This window comes from Ursus maritimus, unplaced genomic scaffold, assembly GCF_017311325.1.
Source record: "Ursus maritimus isolate PB19 unplaced genomic scaffold, ASM1731132v1 scaffold_3, whole genome shotgun sequence".
Taxonomy (NCBI): domain Eukaryota; kingdom Metazoa; phylum Chordata; class Mammalia; order Carnivora; family Ursidae; genus Ursus; species Ursus maritimus.
The window spans coordinates 5,057,776-5,076,740 of NW_024425563.1; the positions used below are offsets into that span (position 1 = coordinate 5,057,776).

Sequence of the window (18,965 nt, forward strand, 5' to 3'; positions counted from 1 at the left end):
TCCTTATGCTAATATTACATTATCTTGATTACTGTAGCTTTATTGTAAATTTTGAAATCAGGTAGTCTAATTCCCCCAACTTTGTTGTTCTGCTCCAAAATTGTTTTGACTATTATAGGTCTTTTGCATTTTCATGTAAATTTTATGGTCAGCCTGCCAGTTTCTACAAAAAACATATTGGGATTTTGATAGGGATTGTATTGAATCTGTAGGTCAGTCTTGAGAGTATTGATACCTTACTATTTCTTTTTAATTTTTTAAAAATTTTATTTTTTAAGTAATCTCTACACCCCATGTGGGACTTGAACTCACAAGCTTGAGATCAGGAGTTGGCATGCTGGGGCGCCTGGCTGGCTCAGTTGTTAAGCGTCTGCCTTCAGCTCAGGGCATGATCCCAGAGTCCTGAGATCGAGCCCTGCATTGGGCTCCATGCTCCGCTGGGAGCCTGCTCTTCCTCTCCCACTCCCCCTGCTTGTGTTCCTTCTCTTGCTGGCTGTCTCTCTCTGTCAAATAAATAAATAAAATCTAAAAAAAAAAAAAAAAAAGTTGGCATGCTTTTCCGACTGAGCCAGCCAGGTGCCCGATACCTTACTGTTTCAATACATGAAATTACACTGAATCTGTAAATCAATCTTTTTTTTTTTTTTCAAGATTTTTAAAAAACTTATTTGACACAGAGAGAGAGGGAGAGAGCAAGCACAAGTGGGGGAGGGCGGAGGCAGAGGGAGAAGCAGGCTCCCTGCTGACCAGGGAGCCCACTGCGGGGCTCAATCCCAGGACCCCGGGATAATGACCTGAGCTGAGGTTAGATGCTTAACCTACTGAGCCACCCTGGCACCCCTTATTTTTAAGGTCTTTCTCAAATTGAATAGTCTATCTGTATAATTGGCAGCCTGGCAGAAATGAGTCTTTGACAACAAAATAATTTCATTTTCTCTGACTCAGGTGACGGTTAAACAGAAAGACATTAGCTAACAGAAGAAGGAAATATGTACAAGTGAATAGCCATTTCTCATTTTGAGACGTTCTACAATTGTCAAACAGCTGTGTGACACTTGGCAAATGACTTCTTGGTGCTTCATTCAGTTCCTTCATCTAAGTGGGATAATAATAGTACCTACTTCATAGGGTTGTTGTGAAAATTAAATAAATTAGTTTGTGTAAAGCACTTAGAATGGTGTCTGATGTACTGTAAGCACTTTATTCGACTTGTTAATTTTATTAACATTAAATAGGCAGGAATTAAGCAGGAAGCTTAAGAGAGAAAACTGCCTAACTGATCAGATCATCATAGTGTGAGTTCAGTTAAATCTTGGGTGGTTCTTAATCTTTTTTGAAGTTACAGATCCCTTTGGATATATCCTCACATTCTCAGAAGAAAGCATGCATGCATATAGATATACAAATTTTGTATAATTCAAGGGGAAGGTTTTAGTGAAGCTTATTCTAAAAGCTTTGTAGAAGTTCATAGCCTCCAGAATAAGAAGCTGTCTCCTGGGGGACATGGCTGCCTTAGTTGGTAGAGCATGTGACTCTTGATCTCAGGGTGGTGAGTTCAAGCCCCACATTGGGTGTGGAGCCTACTTACTTAAAAAAAAAAAAAAAAAAAAAAGAAAGGGAAGGAAGGAAGAAAAGAAAGAAAGAGAGAAAAAGAAAGAAACCTTTTAAAGATAGTGCACCATCTGAGGGAAACTTCCTTGATTGCAGAAAGAGATAGAGGTTTTTTTTGTTCTCAAAACTGAGTCCTTGAGGTGCTTGGGTGGCTCAGTCAGTTAAGCATCTGACTTTTGATTTTGGCTTCGGTCATGATCTCAGGGTTGTGAGATCGAGCCCCACGTCAGGCTCTGCACTGGGTGTGGAGCCTGCTTAAGATTCTCTCTCTCCCTCTGCCTGACTCCTCTTAAAAAAATAAAAATAAAACAAAAAAAACCCCTGAGTCCTTGAAGGGAACAGTTTAAGAAGTAAACACAACATCAGTGCTTTTTTCTTTTAGGAAATCACTTGACAGATGATGTTCGATGGAAGGTACTCTTGCATGAGTATTAACAGATTTTGATAGACTGTGGGTAATGTGCATTTCAGAGTGTATATTATAATTATACCGAAGAAAGCATGTTGAAATGCAAGTGAGTGGGAATGAGTTTGTTACAGGGATAACCCTAACTGCTCTAATTTATTTTTAAGTAAATTTTCACGAACTTCAGTACTTCAAATATAATAAATAAGAAAGTACTTGTGACAAACCCTATGTTGCAGTATTTATAATGAGAACTGTTATTCTAAGCTTCAGGATTTTTGCAGGTAAGCCAGGACACAGTTGAAAGAGATAATAGATCACACTATGAGCTTCTTGAAGATGGTGCCTATGATTTTCAACATTGTGTCCCCTATAAACAGTGTGCAAAGGTTTTGATATCCTTATGTTTACATTTTTGTTGGGTTTGGTTTTTGTGAGGGTAGTGATAGTTGGGAATAAACCAGACTGTAGATTTTTTTCCCCTCAGTGTAACTAATTTAAATCAGGAATTATTTTCGCTTTCCATTGCTGGCCTAACTTCCATGCTTTTATTTTTCCTTTGTCTTTACCATACAGCCCACCTACTATCCTCTTAGTGACCCTTTACTCCTCCAACTAACCCTTGTTGAACTCCTTCTTCTGGTTCATTCTTCCTGGGGCAGGGAGGAGCTGTTGCGTGAGGAGTGGCTGGGCTGGGCCCTGCCGCACTGCAGTGCGTCCTGTCATTGACAAGCGTCTTGAGATTATTAATACTTGCCAGTGCTGCTATTGGAAAGTGATCTTGGTTAAAGAACTTAATGATCATTTCAAATTTTAAAAATTATTTTTAGTCTCTACTTATCATCAGAATTCTGTATCAAATCTCTGTTTAGGAGATCTCATTATATTCTTCCCAGTCCTAGTACTTTTGAATCCTAATCCAGTTCATGGTAACTTTAAACTTACCTGTGTTATTAAGAGGCTACGGTCAAATGTAGGCCTTTTCTTTCAGAGTCTTTGGGAGAATAGTGATGGGTTGGCATTGATTTGAACTTTGGTTAAAATAGAATTCATTTAGTTTAAAATGGCCATGATTGAGATTATAATTCTTTTCTGAAATTTTTGAAATATAATTTATTAAAACATGTCAAAACACTGTTGTCTTTTTCAGTTGGAATCTAAATTTCTTCTGTCATCATAGAACCTGTGGATTTCTAATCATAGGAATCTGTTATTTCAAATATTTTTCAGTATAAAAAATTAGATTTTTGTTACAGAAAATGTGGAACATGAAGAAAAAGAAATAAAAATTCAGCCCTTTTCATTCCACTTTAACAAAGACACTGTTATTTTGATCTGTTTTCTTTCCAACTTTTTTCATATGCATATTTTGTTTCTGTTGTATTAATGATGGTATATATAGAATTTTGTAGCCTACTTTCTGCCTTGACATGTGAAAGAAAATTTCCATGTTGTTAATCTCCATAACATTTTTGAAAGGTGCTTAATTTTCCACTGAGTAAGCTGATGAAAACACCCCTCAGTCACCTCTATTTCTCTACTTAATGTTACTATTTTTTTATTTATTATTATACCATGTAAAGTGCTTTGGCAGACGTTTTGTAGATGAAATCCTTTTCATATTTTTGGATTATTTTTATAGGACAGATTTCCATAGGCAGGATCACTAGCTTAAAAGAAAGCAGCTTTTTATGATTCTTGATCCATAGAGGTGAGTGCTCGAATGTCCAATATCTGGGTCTGAAATTCTCGCTCTGTTATTTTCTACTTGTGGGACTTCGTATAAAAAATTGAATCTCTCTGTGTTTACTCACCTGTAAAATGGGGATGATGATAAAATCTCTGCCATAAGGTTATTGAGAGAATTGAAGAGGGTACATGTTCTGAAAACTTGAGAACAGTGACTGTTACTAAGTTCCTACTAAATAACTGTTTTTATTAAAAATTTTAAATGCTCCCCAAAAAGGGCTGTTATCAAATTTTAATGTCACCAGCAATGTGTGTTAGGACTAGTTTCACTGAACCTTTGTCATACATAATATGTTATTATGTATGTTAGCTTAGTAATTGAAAAACTGTACTTCAGTTTTAATTTTTTACTTACCTGATGAGTAGGAGTATTCAAAATTCTTGAAATTCACTACTTGTATTTCTTGTGAATTGCTCAATCATGTTCTGTGCATAGTTCATTGGAGGAGGGGAATTCTTAATGTTTTTCTTATTAATTTAAGCTCTTTATATAACATTTTAAGACATTTGATGTAAGTAGTTTGCCTCCTTTGGCCATATAGAAAACTAAGTTTTGTGTAAGTTACTCAGTTTTATTCAGTTCTTAGTAGAAGAGAATTAAGAAAAATATTTGTGGATTAGGTTAACAATGCCATTAGGATTTCTGACTTTTTGGAAAGTCAGAACATTTCATTTAATGTCCTTTTTGTTCAGTCCCATTCTCAATTAGTAGGGTACAACAGGAGAAACTCCTTTAAGTTTTAATTATGGTATTGTTTAAACATTTAATAACCTAAGACCAGTAATTAACTTTCTGTCAGTGTATATGTAAGTTAACTTATTTCAGTGTTAATGAAAAATAAATACCTTGAGAGTCACAAGTAAACATGGTACATAAATTCAAAGTGGTTCTGTTTATTGACCACCACATACTTCCTTTCTTTTAACTCTTACTGCTTTTTTCCCTTAATATTTATAGTGGTAGCTATCACAGAGCAGCCCCATGTTCCCATAAGGTACCTGACTGCACGGTGCTTACATTTTCTGTAGCTTGCTTTTGTAGGTGATATTTAGGATTGTAGGGGAAGTTGTGGGGGAACTGAGGGGAACCATGGAGTGGGTAAGGGGAAGTGATAAGTTAATTAAAGCCATGGTAGTTGATTAGTCTTTCTGTTGCTGACAAGATTGCATTACACAGAATAAGCCATTGTGTAGCATCTTAGTTTTTGCTTCAAAACCAAAATGATTAAGTGAAGGAAGTCTTTAATTGATGATAATAAAAGTGATTTCTCCAAATACAGCATTTTTGTTAAATCTTACTGAGTAGTTTTCACCTTTGGCAAGTTGTTGTCTGCCACATACATTTTCTAAAAGATTTTTGTAAAGATAATTTAATTTGAGGGGTGCCTGGGTGGCACAGCGGTTAAGCGTCTGCCTTTGGCTCAGGGCGTGATCCTGGCGTTGTGGGATCGAGCCCCACGTCAGGCTCCTCCGCTATGAGCCTGCTTCTTCCTCTCCCACTCCCCCTGCTTGTGTTCCCTCTCTCGCTGGCTGTCTCTATCTCTGTCGAATAAATGAATAAAAATCTTAAAAAAAAAAAAAGATAATTTAATTTGAATAAAAATCTTGGAATTGAACTGGGTAGAATTTTATTCATGTTTGCAACCTTTTATGTTACAGTGGAAACAAAAACTAGAAACTGTTTTTCATTGTGTCTTCTAAAACCATTTAAAATCATTTCACAGTTCATTATAGATGATTTATTGGAATGACATTGTTTGACTTTGTTATAATAAAAGAATAGACTTATATTTTTCAGTTTTTTTGCTTCTGACCAGATAACTTGGGTTTCTCTGCAGTCTGTCCATCTGCACACACGTATTGGTCATGCAGTCAGCATCTTTGTAGAAGGGCTGTTTTTCTTGGTTATAGTTTAAATCTTAACTCCTTCAGTTTCATTCTGAAGTTGAGCAGTAGTTTTAGATTTGGAGAATAGTACGTGTAGGATGATGATCTATTTATTATCTGAGTTGGTAAGATCTTACAGGATACCAGATCTGAAAAAGAGATTTCTTGACCTGGCCTTTGTGGAAACAAAGTCAAAAACTTGGCTCCCATTTACTCTGCAACCCCCGCCCCCCCCCCCATTGACAGTCTTTAAAATATTTGTTTATTTGAGGATAAGGATTCTTTGGTAACCAAGACCCCTGTTAAATCATCTTTTAAGCTAGTTTATTAGTTTATTAGAACTACAGAACTAGACTACAGTTACATAATATTTCTTTTTATTTGTTCGGTGCCAGGAGTAGAAAACACTTGGCCAGCTTCGTAGAGGATTAGAAAGTTTGAGGAGGAAAAGTGAAATTGTTTGTTTATTGAGCCAGGAGGGTAATTGTCCATAATTACAGATGCTTGTTTTGAGGTTTGGAAAGGGTGGTTAAAAAAACAACAACAACATATATTTAAAAAAAAGGTAAACATCTATAAATAAAAAGAGGAAAAAATTGACGAAAATGGTTGCACCATGTTAAGTAGAATTGTTTCAGGAAAAATTTCTTTGTTAAATGGAAGAAAAAAGGCTGTGGTTTGGGGAGTGAGACCTGAGTAGAAAGTTTTTGGTAGACATTGAAGACCGTTTTATGTGGTTAATATTTCAATTTTGACCTTCCCACTCCAGGGATATTAGATTAGAAAGGATTCGGAGACTTACTGATTAGGGTTAATATAAGGTCTTAACTGTTTTGATGCAAAATGATATGAAACGTGTTTGTTTCCCTTTGTTTTATATTCTTGGCTCCTAAAAGAATTCATTAAATAATATAAAACAATAATATGGACTTGGCTTATTTGAAATTAAGCCGCAGAGGGGAGAGTTCCTGTAAACGGTTAGCAGAGAGTTAACTTTGGAGGGCTTTCTGTTGGTTGTCTGTAGCAAGGTTCCCGATCTGGGCTTTGGAGAAATCCATCCCACCTTTTTGAGGCGCCCGCTACACACGGATCTACTTTCTCCAGACGTGCTTTCTCCTCCACCTACCTTCCCCCTCCTCTTTCTTGTAAGCTCCTTCGAGTGTGTGTCTGTGTATGTGTTTGGAGGTGGGTGTGTGTGGCGGGAGATTCTCAGAGCCGTAGGAGAAGTTGCGAGGAAGAATCTTAATGCTCATTTGTTTTGTCTTGTATGGGTGCTGCCGTGGGATCAGGTTGGCAGGACTTGGTTGGGAGCCACGGAGCCTGCCTTTTTGAATTGAGCTGTGGAGGGTGGATGGTGAGGCTGAGTGTTCCTATCAAGTAGCTTTGGATCTGGCAGGGTAATATGGCTGATCCAAGTCTTGGTAGCAATTTTTATGAGATGGTTTAGGTACAAAAATGTAAAATGACAATAAAAAGAGCCAGAACCCCAAATGCCCTAAAGGTGAAAAGTTTTCGTTTCTTTTCAGAGGATCGTAGTTTTTGCATCTAATTCCATAGTTTTGCATCTAATTCCGGAGGGTAACTTGACTTGGCTTTTTACGCTTAAAAATAAAGACAAAACTAAAAGAAGTATTTCTCTGTTATGTATTCAGCTGTATTCAAGCATTGCATGTGAAGGCACGGGATATTGAGATGTGTGGGTTTTTTTTTTTTTTTAAGATTTTATTTATTTGTTTGACAGAGAGGGACAGCCAGTGAGAGAGGGAACACAAGCAGGGGGAGTGGGAGAGGAAGAAGCAGGCTCCTAGCGGAGGAGCCTGATGCTGGGCTCGATCCCACAGTGCCGGGATCACTCCCTGAGCTGAAGGCAGGCGCTTAACGACTGAGCCACCCAGGCGCCCCGAGATGTGTTTTTATCACGGAATCAAATTTAGGTTTGTAAATAAGGACAGAACACATATTCTTAAAAGTTTTATATTCTGGGTTTGGAAGTCAAATGATAGAAGTGTAATGGTAATATCTTTGCCTCCTTGGTTCTCAAGTTTTTACCTTAGTTTCTTAAGTAGTTTTAGTAGTTATTCTAGAATTACTCAGCATTTTGATTCCAGTTCTGTATAAAGTGTGTGTGTACCTAAGAATAGATATATCTGTAAAATTTTTAAGTGGTAATAGGAATTTAACATATTTTGAAATACTTATAAAATTTGAAAACTCTGAGAAAACATTTTGATTTCAAGTATTTCATTACAGGTTTGAGGATTTCCACTTATTTCTTCATTCGTGTTTAATTCCCAGTTAGAAAAGAAAAAAAAAAAAAGAAGTGAAATCTTTTGTTTCTTAACCAGCATTTTAATATATTTCTTCTGGTAATCTGCTAGAATTTAATTCGAAGAAATTTTAAAAAACCCCAAATTATTATGTAGCTAAAATGCTTTAGAGAACTTGCTGGTAGAAAAAGTTTGGTGAATTAAGTACATGTTCTCTTTTTGTTATGTAAGACTGTGCTGGTATAGGGTTAATTGCATTGTGTACACAACTAAACTATCACCTTAACTAGTCTAAGGTATTTAACATTTAAATTTAGTATTTAATGTGCTTAATATATTTAACCTCAGGTGGCATTAATTATGTCTTTTTTCTTACAGAACCTTGTAGTATATGTAAAGTATGATAAACTACCTCTTCTAGAATAATTATACAGTGAAGCAGCAGTGCCTAATTCACAAGTAGAAATCTTTTACTTTCTTTTTTTAAAAATTAAAAAAAAAATAGGCACCATATACATAGTGGAGCCCAACGCAGTTGAGACCTGAGCTGAGATCAAGAGTTGGAGGCCTAACAGACTGAGCCATCCAGGCTATCCCCACCCCTCTTTTTAAACTGAGGGCATGAAGGCCTGCTTGGCCACTTTTCTAAAGGTTAAATAGCTGTGAAGTACATGTTTTAATTTCTGTAAGGACCGTTGATTTGGAAACAGTGTATTCTACCAAGATAAGTTTGAATTTTAACTTTTTGATACTGTATAATTTAGAATAAACAGTTGCTGCTTCCAGTGTAAGGTGTCATACTTGTTAAAAAATTATTAATGTTCTCCTTGTAGTTTTCTTGTGCACATGTTTTTATCATTTAGACCTATGCAAAATGTAAAATAAAAGACTAATGTGATACAGTGTGTTCTTTCTAAGCTATCTAATGCCTTATTAAAGAGCACTGAACCATTTTTTCTTTGATTTATTTTAATGACAAGAAAAATGTAAATTCTCTAAAGTGTCAAAATAGGCAATAGTTTCCTGTAGTTTGGTTTGAGAGGAGTTTGGTAAATTATTTTTTAGTGTTTCTTAGTCTTATGTTGCGTGGATAATGGAAAAGTGGATCTGTGATTTGGCTGAATTGTGATATGTGACATGTGCATTTTGTGGACTGCCACGGGCATTTGGCTCCTACTGGGGAGGTGGACCCTCACCTGTTCTTCTTGGGAACAATTCCACAAATGTATGGTTTAACTGGTATCAGTGACACACCTCAATGTTAAAGAAAAATGTTGTCATCATATGAGGCTTCCTCACAATGTAATTTATATTTTGAGCAATAAATCCCGGTTTGTTTTTAGATGTTTAATGTAGAGGAAGAACTTGTTTGTTGCGTAGAATATAGTAAACACTACAAACCCTAATGCTGCAGGCCTCCCATTCAGCTGCCTACTCCCTTCATAAAGAAGCCACCACCATCTCTGTCAACAGAAAAAAAGTCAAAACCTTTTTTATCTGGGAAAACAAATGGCATATTTAAGATTTTCCTATTGCCATTTTTGATACCTCACTTGAACCTTCTGTCATAGGTTAAAGTCGGGTATATTTCTCCTAGAATATGGTGTTATTTTACTATATTTTGTCTGCTACCAATCTATTATTGTGTAGTTTTGCACCACATTCTTTGTTTTAATTAAATTGTTTTGAATAGTACTAAATAAATTGTTCCTTTTTGCAGCTTGTGTTATATATACACGTTAAGAAATATCTTTCCCCTTTCAGGTTCTGATAGATTAAAAAATAAATAATGAATAAATTTTATATTACTTAAAAATTTGTAAAAAGCACAAAGGAAAAGATGGTATGACAACTGAAGTAAATTTAGGTTTGTTGAATTCAGAAATGCTGTTGTGTATGCCACTAACAGCAGTAAAATATAAAGTAATCTAGAAAAAAGGTGTTAAAGACACATTTCCATATTTTTGGTAAAATAAGTACTAAAATTGAGAGACCACGGATATGGATGCTTTTGCTTGGTTTGAAGTGCTGTGAATTAAATTTAAGTTACATTTTATTTAGATATGGAGTGGTGGTCCAATAGTTTTGGTAATGGTAATATATACATTTTGTAATTTGACTAATTTTTCTATTATAAATACCTATAAAGATGATTGTAAAACCTCAGAAATTATTTAACCTGGAACCTAGGATTATTAGGAAAAAGGAAATTTTATCCATTTTATTATGGGGAAAAATTTAGGCAGGATGTAATACACATTGTGTTTTTCATAAGCTCAATATTTCTTGAGGCTTTTTCTTACATCCATTTAAAATTTTTACAAAGTAATATGTGTATAGTTGAATGAAGTCAGATAGACCAGGGGTGCCTGGGTGATGTTGGCGGTTGAGTGTCTGCCTTTGGCTCAGGTCATGATCCCGGAACCCCAGGATTGAGCCGTAGACCAGAATGATTATATAAAGGTCAGCAGCCTTTCTCATCCTTACTGCCACTCTCCAAAGGAAATTTTTAAATCGTTTGTGTGGTGGTATTCTATCTACTTAAGCTTATTTTATGATTTATCAACTTCAGATTGATTTTTGCTTTGATAAATGTGGGTTTGGCTCCCTCATATCTATTTCCTCAATAGATACTGTGTTTTCCTTAAAATTTATGTGATATGATAGACTTTTCTTCTTGTTAATAAGGATTATCTATCTTGATTTCCCAAGTAGTAAAACTGAGGATATTAGCACTTATACTTCCCCCCACCCCCCTTTAAGTCCCTGTGTCTGTCATTTCTACTTTGGCACTGTTAAGGCTGAGAACATTTATACTCTGTCCTGTATTCCTTTATACTTTGCCAATGACTTGATTTTAATAGTTGAAAATCAATGAGTAGTGTCTACTTTGTTGCTATGATACAAGTACTGTTCATAGCAGAGGCAAGGAGGATACGATTACATTTCCTGTATTTATTGGTTTTTGAGTTGGTAATTGCCTTTTTTCTTGCCTTAATTTGTCAGTCCCCCCCATCAGCTTTACAAGCCATTTTTTTTTTTTTTTTTTTTTTTTTAGCCATTTTGTTTTTAATCACTACTATTTTATGTGTATGAGTACTTTTCCCCCTGAGGAAAGGTTCTCCCAGTCCTGTTTCTTCATTTTGGACTAGATGTTATCTAGACGACTGCATACTGCTACTAGTGTTAGACTTTGCTTCACTGCCTTTGCACTTTGGTGATTCTGTTAACTGGACTTTTATTCTTTCTTGAATTACTTCTTTGTTTTAATGTAGTGCATCCCTCATATAAATTTCTAGGAGAAAATATGTGCGAGGTAAGTTTTTTAATCCTGGCATATCTGAGAAAGTCTTCATTAGCCCTTATAGTTGATTGGGTATTATTTTGTTCAAGCCAAACTCAGTTGAAAATTATTTCCCCTCAGAGGTTTTGAAGACTTTGCTCAAAGCTATTCTAGTATCCATTGTTGTTGCTGAGGAGAAGTCTGATACATTGTGATTCTTGTTCCTTTGTGAATAATGTGTTTTGTCATCCTTTATGGAAGCTCTTGAGAGCCTTATTTTGTCCTCTTTAAATTGAAATTGGTCAGAGATGTCTAGATGTGGTTCTTTCTGTTATTATTAAACTGATGACTGATGTTTTGTAGTTCTTGGAAATTCTCTTATTATTGTTTTAATTATCTCTCCATTCTCTGTTACTTTATTTTTAACTTGATATTTTTAAATTCAAGTATAATTAACATACAGTGTTATATTAGTTTCAGGTGTAATGATTCAATAATTCTGTGCATTACTCAGTGCTCATGATAAATATACTCTTAATCCCTTTCACCTATTTCACTCATGCCCCCTCCCCCCACCTGCCTCCCCACTGGGAGTTTGTTCCCTGTATGTATCCGTTTTTTTTGTTTGTTTAGTTTCTTAAATTCCACATATGAGTGAAATCGTAAGGTATTTGTCTTTCCCTGACTAAAGTTCAGTCACTGTTACACCCTCTAGATCCATCCATGTTGTTGCAAATGGCAAGATTGCATTCTTTTTTTTAATGTATAAGTAATATTCTCTTGTATATATGTGCCACATCTTTTTTATCCATTCATCTATGGATGGATACTTGGGTTGCTTCTGTGTCTTGGCTATCGTAAACAATGCTTCAGTAAACATAGGGGTGCATGTATCTTTTCAAATTAGTGTTTTAGTTTTCTTTGGATAAATATCTAGTAGTGAAATTACAGAATCTTATGGTAATTTTGTTTTTAATTTTTTTGAGGAACCTCCATACTGTTTTCCACAGTGGCTGCACCAGTTTGCATTCCTGCCAGCAGTGCTTAAGGGTTCCTTTTTTTACACATCCTCACCAACACTCGTTGTTTCTTATGTTTTTGATTTTAACCATTCTGAGAGGTGTGCGGTGCTACTTCATTGCGGTTTTGATTTGCATTTCTCTGATGATGATATTTAACATCTTTTCATGTGTCTGTTGGTCTTCTGTATGTCTCCTTTGAAAAAATGTCTACTCATTTATTCTGCCTGTTTTTAAATTGGATGATGATGATGATGATGATTGGTCTTGTATAAGTTCTTTATATATTTTGGATACTAACCCCTATCAGATACATCATTTGCAAGTATCTTCTCCCATTTGATGGGTTGTCTTTTTGTTGTATTGATGGTTTCCTTCACTGTGCAAAAGTGTTATATTTTGGTGTAGTCCCAGTAGTTTATTTTGTTTTGTTTTCCCTTTCTCCAGAAGATGTGTCTAGAAAAATGATTCTACAGCTAGTATCAAAGAGATTACTGCCTATGTTTTCTTCTAGGAATTTCATGGTTTCAGGGCTCACATTTAGGTCTCTATCCACTTTGAGTTTACTTTTGTATATGGTATAAGAAAGTGGTCCAGTTTCATTCTTTTGCATGTCCCGTTTGTTGAAAAGACTGTCTTTTTCCCATTGCATATTCTTGCCTCCTTTGTCATAGATTTATTGACCGTATAATCATGGGTGTATTTCTGGGCTCTATTCTGTTCCATTCTTCTGTGTGTCTGGTTTTGTGCCAGTACCATACTGTTTTGATTACTACAGTTTTGTAGTATATCTTGAAATCTGGCATTGAGAAACCTCCAGTTTTGTTCTTTTTCAGTATCGCTTTGGCTCTTTGGGGTCTTTTGTGGTTCCATACAAATTTTAGGATTGTTTGTTTTAGTTCTGTGAAAACTGCATTTGATGGAGATTGCATTAAATCTATCAATTGTTTTGGGTAGTATGGACATTTTAACAATATTTGTTCTCCCAATCCATTGCACAGAAGCAATCTTTCCATTTATGTCGTCTTCAGTTTCTTTCATCAGTGTTTTACAGTTTTTGGTGTACAGGTCTTTTACCTCCTTGGTTAAGTTTATTCCTAGGTGTTTTGTTATTTTTGGTGCAATCGTAGATGGGATTCTTTTCTTAATTTCTCTTTCTGCTGCTTCATTACTAGTGTATTGAAGCGCAACAGATTCCTGTATATTGATTTTGTATCCTGTGACTTTACTGAATTCATCAATCAGTTCAAGTAGTTTTTTGGTGGAATCTTCAGGGTTTTCTATATAGTATCATGCTATATGCAAATAGTGGAAGTTCTTCCTTACCAATTTAGATGCCTTTTATTTCTTTCTGTAACTCCTTTTAGTTGGTTGTTGGACTTCCTGAATTAACTCCTGCCCCCTTCCCCCTTCCTTTTGTCTTTTTGTTCTGTTCTTCTGGGTATTTCCTCTGTTCTTAGACTCTAATTTTAATTTGGCAGTCATATTTTAAATTTTCAAGAATTCTCTTTCCCTGTACCCCCACACCAGCAATTCTTTTCTCATTTTATGGGTTCATAATCTTCTTGAATCTCTTTGAAATGTTAATAAGAGTTTTCTTTAAGGTTGTCACCCTCCCCTTATCTGTTTTAGGGTAATTTTTTGTTTATCTTGATCTCATTTATATTGGAGGCTTTTTTTTTTTAAAGATTATTTATTTATTTATTTATTTGACAGAGAGAGAGCACGAGCCAGCGAGAGAGGGAACACAAGCAGAGGGGGAGTGGGAGAGGAAGAAGCAGGCTCATAGCGGAGGAGCCTGATGTCGGGCTCGATCCCAGAACGCCAGGATCACACCCTGAGCCCAAGGCAGATGCTTAACGACTGTGCCACCCAGGCGCCCCTATATTGGAGGCTTTTTATCAAATAGTTGCTCATTCTTGGTATCACTCAGACTTAAGAGCTAGTGGAAGGGCTTGCTATGAGATTTTGGTGACAGTTAATGATGGGCACACTTTAGGAGGAAGCTGATAACTCTGCTTTTGTATTCTTTTTTTAAAAGATTATTTATTTATTTGTCAGAGAGAGAGAGTGAGTGCGTGCAAGTGTACAAGCAGGGGGAGCAGCAGGGAGAGGGAGAAGCAGGCTCCCCACTGAGCAAGGAGCCAGATATGGGACTCCATCTTAGCATCCTGGGGTCACCACCTGAGCCTAAGGCAGCCACTTAAGCAACTGAGCCACCCAGGCATCCCACTGCTTTTGTATTCTGACAATTAGGAGTCCATTGTTTTACCCCAAAGTGTCGACCCCCACACTAGATCACTAGTTTCCTCTCCCCAGCCCATTGATTTTTTTTCTTTAGAAAAAAACTCTCCGTTTAAAAAAAATTAAGCAATATTATTTCTTAAAGTTATTTATTTATTTATTTATTTAATTTTTAAAAGATTTTATTTATTTATTTGACAGAGAGAGAGACAGCCAGCGAGAGAGGGAACACAAGCAGGGGGAGTGGGAGAGGAAGAAGCAGGCTCCCAGCGGAGGAGCCTGATGCGGGGCTCGATTCCAGAACGCCAGGATCACGCCCTGAGCCAAAGGCAGACACTTAATGACAGCCACCCAGGCGCCCCTATTTCTTAAAGTTTTTAAAGCTACTATTTAAATAATCTTTTATTGAAGAGAGATAAGTGTATATATTTGATCTGTTTGAACAAGAGATTTTTCTTTAGCTCTTAAACTGGACTAGATAAAAAACTAATAATATTCAGATATTTGTTTATACAGTATTTCAGAATGTGCTACATTTTAGAAATGTAGTAGAAACTTTAAGTTGTCTGGCTCTTTAGGGAAGAGAGTATTGACTGTGTGTGTTGGACTTTTTACGACAGTTGGAGGATTAGAAAAGGTGTCCCAAAAAGCTTAAGAATGTGATACACGCTGGTAAAAATATCAGCTCAGGGGATTGTGACTTAAGTGAAAGGCCCCTTTCCCACTTCTTCAGCCCCAGTTTTCAGAAATAATTACTATTAACTTTTTATTATTTTGTGTCCTTGACTTTTGCCATGCATACACGTTTCTTTTTGTACATAATGTGCTCATATTTGTTTTTATACAGATGGATCATTTTGTGTATATTGCTTTGTGCTTTGCTTTTGTCATTTAACAGTGTATCTTGGACATTTTTCTGTTTTAGCATATACTCATCAATCTTTTTTTTTTTTTTTCCTGAAAACTGCATTATATTTATCAGCCAATACGAATAAAGTGCTGGCTTATGCTAAGGAGTATTCTAGATTCTGGGGATTCAGGGTTGAACAAGAGAGCTAAGCCCTTGCCTTCATGGACCAATATTTCAGTGGTGAGAGGTACAAAATAAATGCATTCCTTGTAATTAATTTCAGACAGTGGTAAATGTTATAAAGAAAATAAATTATAGTAATGGTATAGACAGTATCTGCTGACGGCTCTGGGAGACAATGATGTATGTGGCTGGGGTAGTTAGGACGGTCTCTCGGAAGTGATGACATTGAAGTAGATCTGAATGATGAGGAGGCAGTTAAGAAAATTTAGGAAGAAAACGGTTCATTGTGAAGGCTCTTCAATAGGAGAGTGTGTCATACTCAAGGGACCCTCCTGCCTCCTAACATAAAAGGCTGGTGTTTTTGGACAATAAAGAGAACTTAGAGGAGATCCCTTCTGATAGGTAAGCAGGGGCCTGATCATATGGTGTCCTGCATGCCATGGTGAGGGGCAGTGATTTTGTTCTCAGTGTGGTGGAAGTCATTGGAGGGTTTATACTGACCAAATGCCCTCCAAAAATGGGATATTGACGTACAGTCCCACGGCAGAGCGGGGTCTTTTCCCCAACAGCGTATGCAGGACTGGGCATGGCATTTCTGAATATGGAAGTGGTGGATCTAATAGAAATGTTTCTTTACTAAGTCGCTTAAGCACTCTGTTCCCAGAATGAAAATCAGCACTTGCCCTTTGTCTATGAGTGGTCCCGAAGTCAAAGTCATCTCCAGTCTCTGTCCATAGTTTCCTCCAAGTCACACAGCAGGTGGCCAGTCCTTCCAGCTTCAGGAAGCCCTTCTGCGCCATTATAGTCATAGTGACAGTAAAAGCTATTGATTGTGTGACTTGTTCCAGGCAGTGAGTGTCCTAAGTGCTTCACCTGTGCCGTATTAATTTATTTAATCCTCACAACAATCTAAAAAGTAAATACTGTTATTATCCTCATTTATTTTCAGTTGAGAAAACTGAAACAAAGGGCTTCCACCAATCTTTGATTGTCTTTTCATTTTATCTTTTTCTGTCAAAGGGTTTCTTTCTGGTAAGTTTGGTGCTTTCACTTGAATATCTTTTGTCAGTTATTACGAGTCAGAACCCGAACATAAAATAAGTGGCAGGGGGAAAAAAGGCACGATGGTGGAGTAAATGTGTTGCTCAGTTTGGGAGAGTGCTCTGCTCATTGGCTGATACTGTTTGTAAAGTGTTGGATGTTGGTAGACAAATCCATGAGAGTTCAAACTCTAGTCTCCTAAGTTAGTAGCTGCTTGAGTTGTGGCTGATCCTTGATCTTTCTGTAGCTGTTTCATCAACTTTAAAATGAGATAACAATGGTGTCTATTTTGTAGGGTTGTTGTGGGCAATAAGTAATGCATGTAAATGTGGATAGCATGAGACCAGGTTTAGAGGAAGTACTGCATCAGTTAACTATTATTTTTACACTATTGGCTAAGAGTGAACTGTCCTGTCTAGCACTCAAAGTATGGGGAAAAATACAGGCAATGGAATCACACTCTTTGGAGTTATATTTGTTCATGTGTAAAATTTTAAAAAGTACTAAATACCATTAGTGTTTTAGTGAGTCATGTTGAATGGGATATATATACGTAGTAAGCTTTTATGTTTTTGCTGCTTGACATTATTTTACGGTTATTTAAATTTGCAGGTCTTATGAATGAATTAAATTGAGTATTTTTGCCATTAGCATTTCTTCTTTGCAACTGTCCACTTGTATTCTGTATCAGTACCTTTTGGCTTCAAATGACAAAAATCTTAATTTAAAATGGCTTAAACAATTAGTAAAATTTTATCTCATATCATCAGAAGTCCAGATGTGATTAAGTAGCTCAGTGAAATTTTCAAGGACCCAGATGCTTTCCCTTCTCCTGTTTTTTAATCTTCAATTTGTTATTGATGGTTGCTAGATTAATTCACTTGAATAATTATTCAGTACCTGCAGGGTATCAGGCAGTAGTCTAAAGTATGGGAAGTATACTATCATGATGAGCACTGAGCAATGTATAGAATTATTGAATCACTATATTGTGTACTTGACATTTATAACACTGTATGTTAACTATACTGGAATTAAAATAAAAACGTAATAAAAAAATAAAGTATGGGAAGTATAGCAGTGAACAAAACAGACCCCTCAGGGAGCTTACGTTTTGATGGGGGCAAAGGAGGGATGCACAAGTAGGTAAAATAAATAGTATGTAAGATGATGTTAAGTGTTAAGGAGAAAAACAAAGTAATAAAATACATAAAGTAATAAAAATAAAGTAAATAAAGTAGTAAGCAGGCTGAATTGGATTATTTTAAGTGGTGTGATCAGGGAGGGCTTCAATGAGGTGACGTGAGTTGAGTCTTTTAGGTAGTCAGAGTGCTAGGGTGGGGATGTGGGGGAAGAGCATGTCGTGCACAGGCCCTGAGGCAGGACTGTGCTGGCATGTTCAAAGAACTGAAAGGAGAGCCAGGGGCAGAGCTGAGCGATGGAGGGAGAGAGAAGCAGTGAGTCAGATCATGCGGGGCCTTGTAGACCATTGTGAGATCTTTTTGGCTTTTATTCTGCCTGAGATAAGATACCTTTGGGGGTTTGGGGCAGAGCACTGACCTTATCTGACTGTGACTCTAGGGGGTTCATGCTGGCTGCTGTGTTGAGAAGAGAATGAAGGGGATAAAGGTTGAAGCAGGCATGACAGTCACGAGAGCATTGCAAGCAGACAGGTGAGAGATGATTTGGAAAGCGATAGGAGACAGAGAAGTAATTCTGCATGTTTTGAAGGTAGGACTGAAAGGATCTGTTGAGGAGTTAGATGTGAGAAGTAGAGAGGAGTCACAGTTCACGTATCCAGTAGTCCCCATGACCACAGCCCCGTGAAAACGAAGTCTGTTTGTTCACACACCGCTCTTTAATTTAGAACAAAAACCTACCTGGAAGCCCTCAGTGGATTTTTCCTCAGATCCTGTGGCTGTGATTGGTCATGTACCCATGTCACAGGTATGGGTGAGTCCAGGAAAGCAAAAACCTTTTCCTTTCAAGGCCTTATAATAGGAAATGGACTCTGACAGCAAGAACAAGTTGCGAAGGGAGTGAGTGAGTGCCTGTTGGTTGTGTAGCTGGTAGTGGCTTCTCTGTGTCATTGCCCATTTTTCTGTTGGGTGTTAAGAAAATAAATGCTTGTTACAATAGATTCTAAGTATTTCTAAGCCGTGTATTTTAATGAGTTTTTTACTCTGAGATCAGTTTTCTAATTTTGAAATAAATGAATCCTTTCGAAGTTACAAATAGGGGCAGGTGAATGCAGAGTCTGATGCATAATTTATAGTTTTTCCTACTAAGGGTGTGTCATTTTAATCCGAATGCTGGCTAGTCATTTATAAAGCTGTCTTAGTGGTATTGTTAGGGGACGGGTGTGGTGGGTGGGAAAACCCAAAGTGCCCTGATTCTTCTGTACCCCCAGATCTCTCTGTTGCTG

The 18,965-nt window shown here is 36.7% G+C and overlaps 1 protein-coding gene and 1 long non-coding RNA gene across 2 annotated transcripts in view; both read left to right on the plus strand.

The window, feature by feature from the left end:
* KMT2C (lysine methyltransferase 2C) overlaps positions 1–18,965 on the plus strand; it is a 271,020-nt gene that overhangs the window by 13,779 nt on the left and 238,276 nt on the right. The window lies entirely within an intron of this gene.
* On the plus strand, positions 1,866–7,951 carry LOC121105778. Its single transcript, XR_005838438.1, has 2 exons — positions 1,866–5,148; positions 7,444–7,951. It is a non-coding gene; the product is annotated as an uncharacterized LOC121105778 (long non-coding RNA).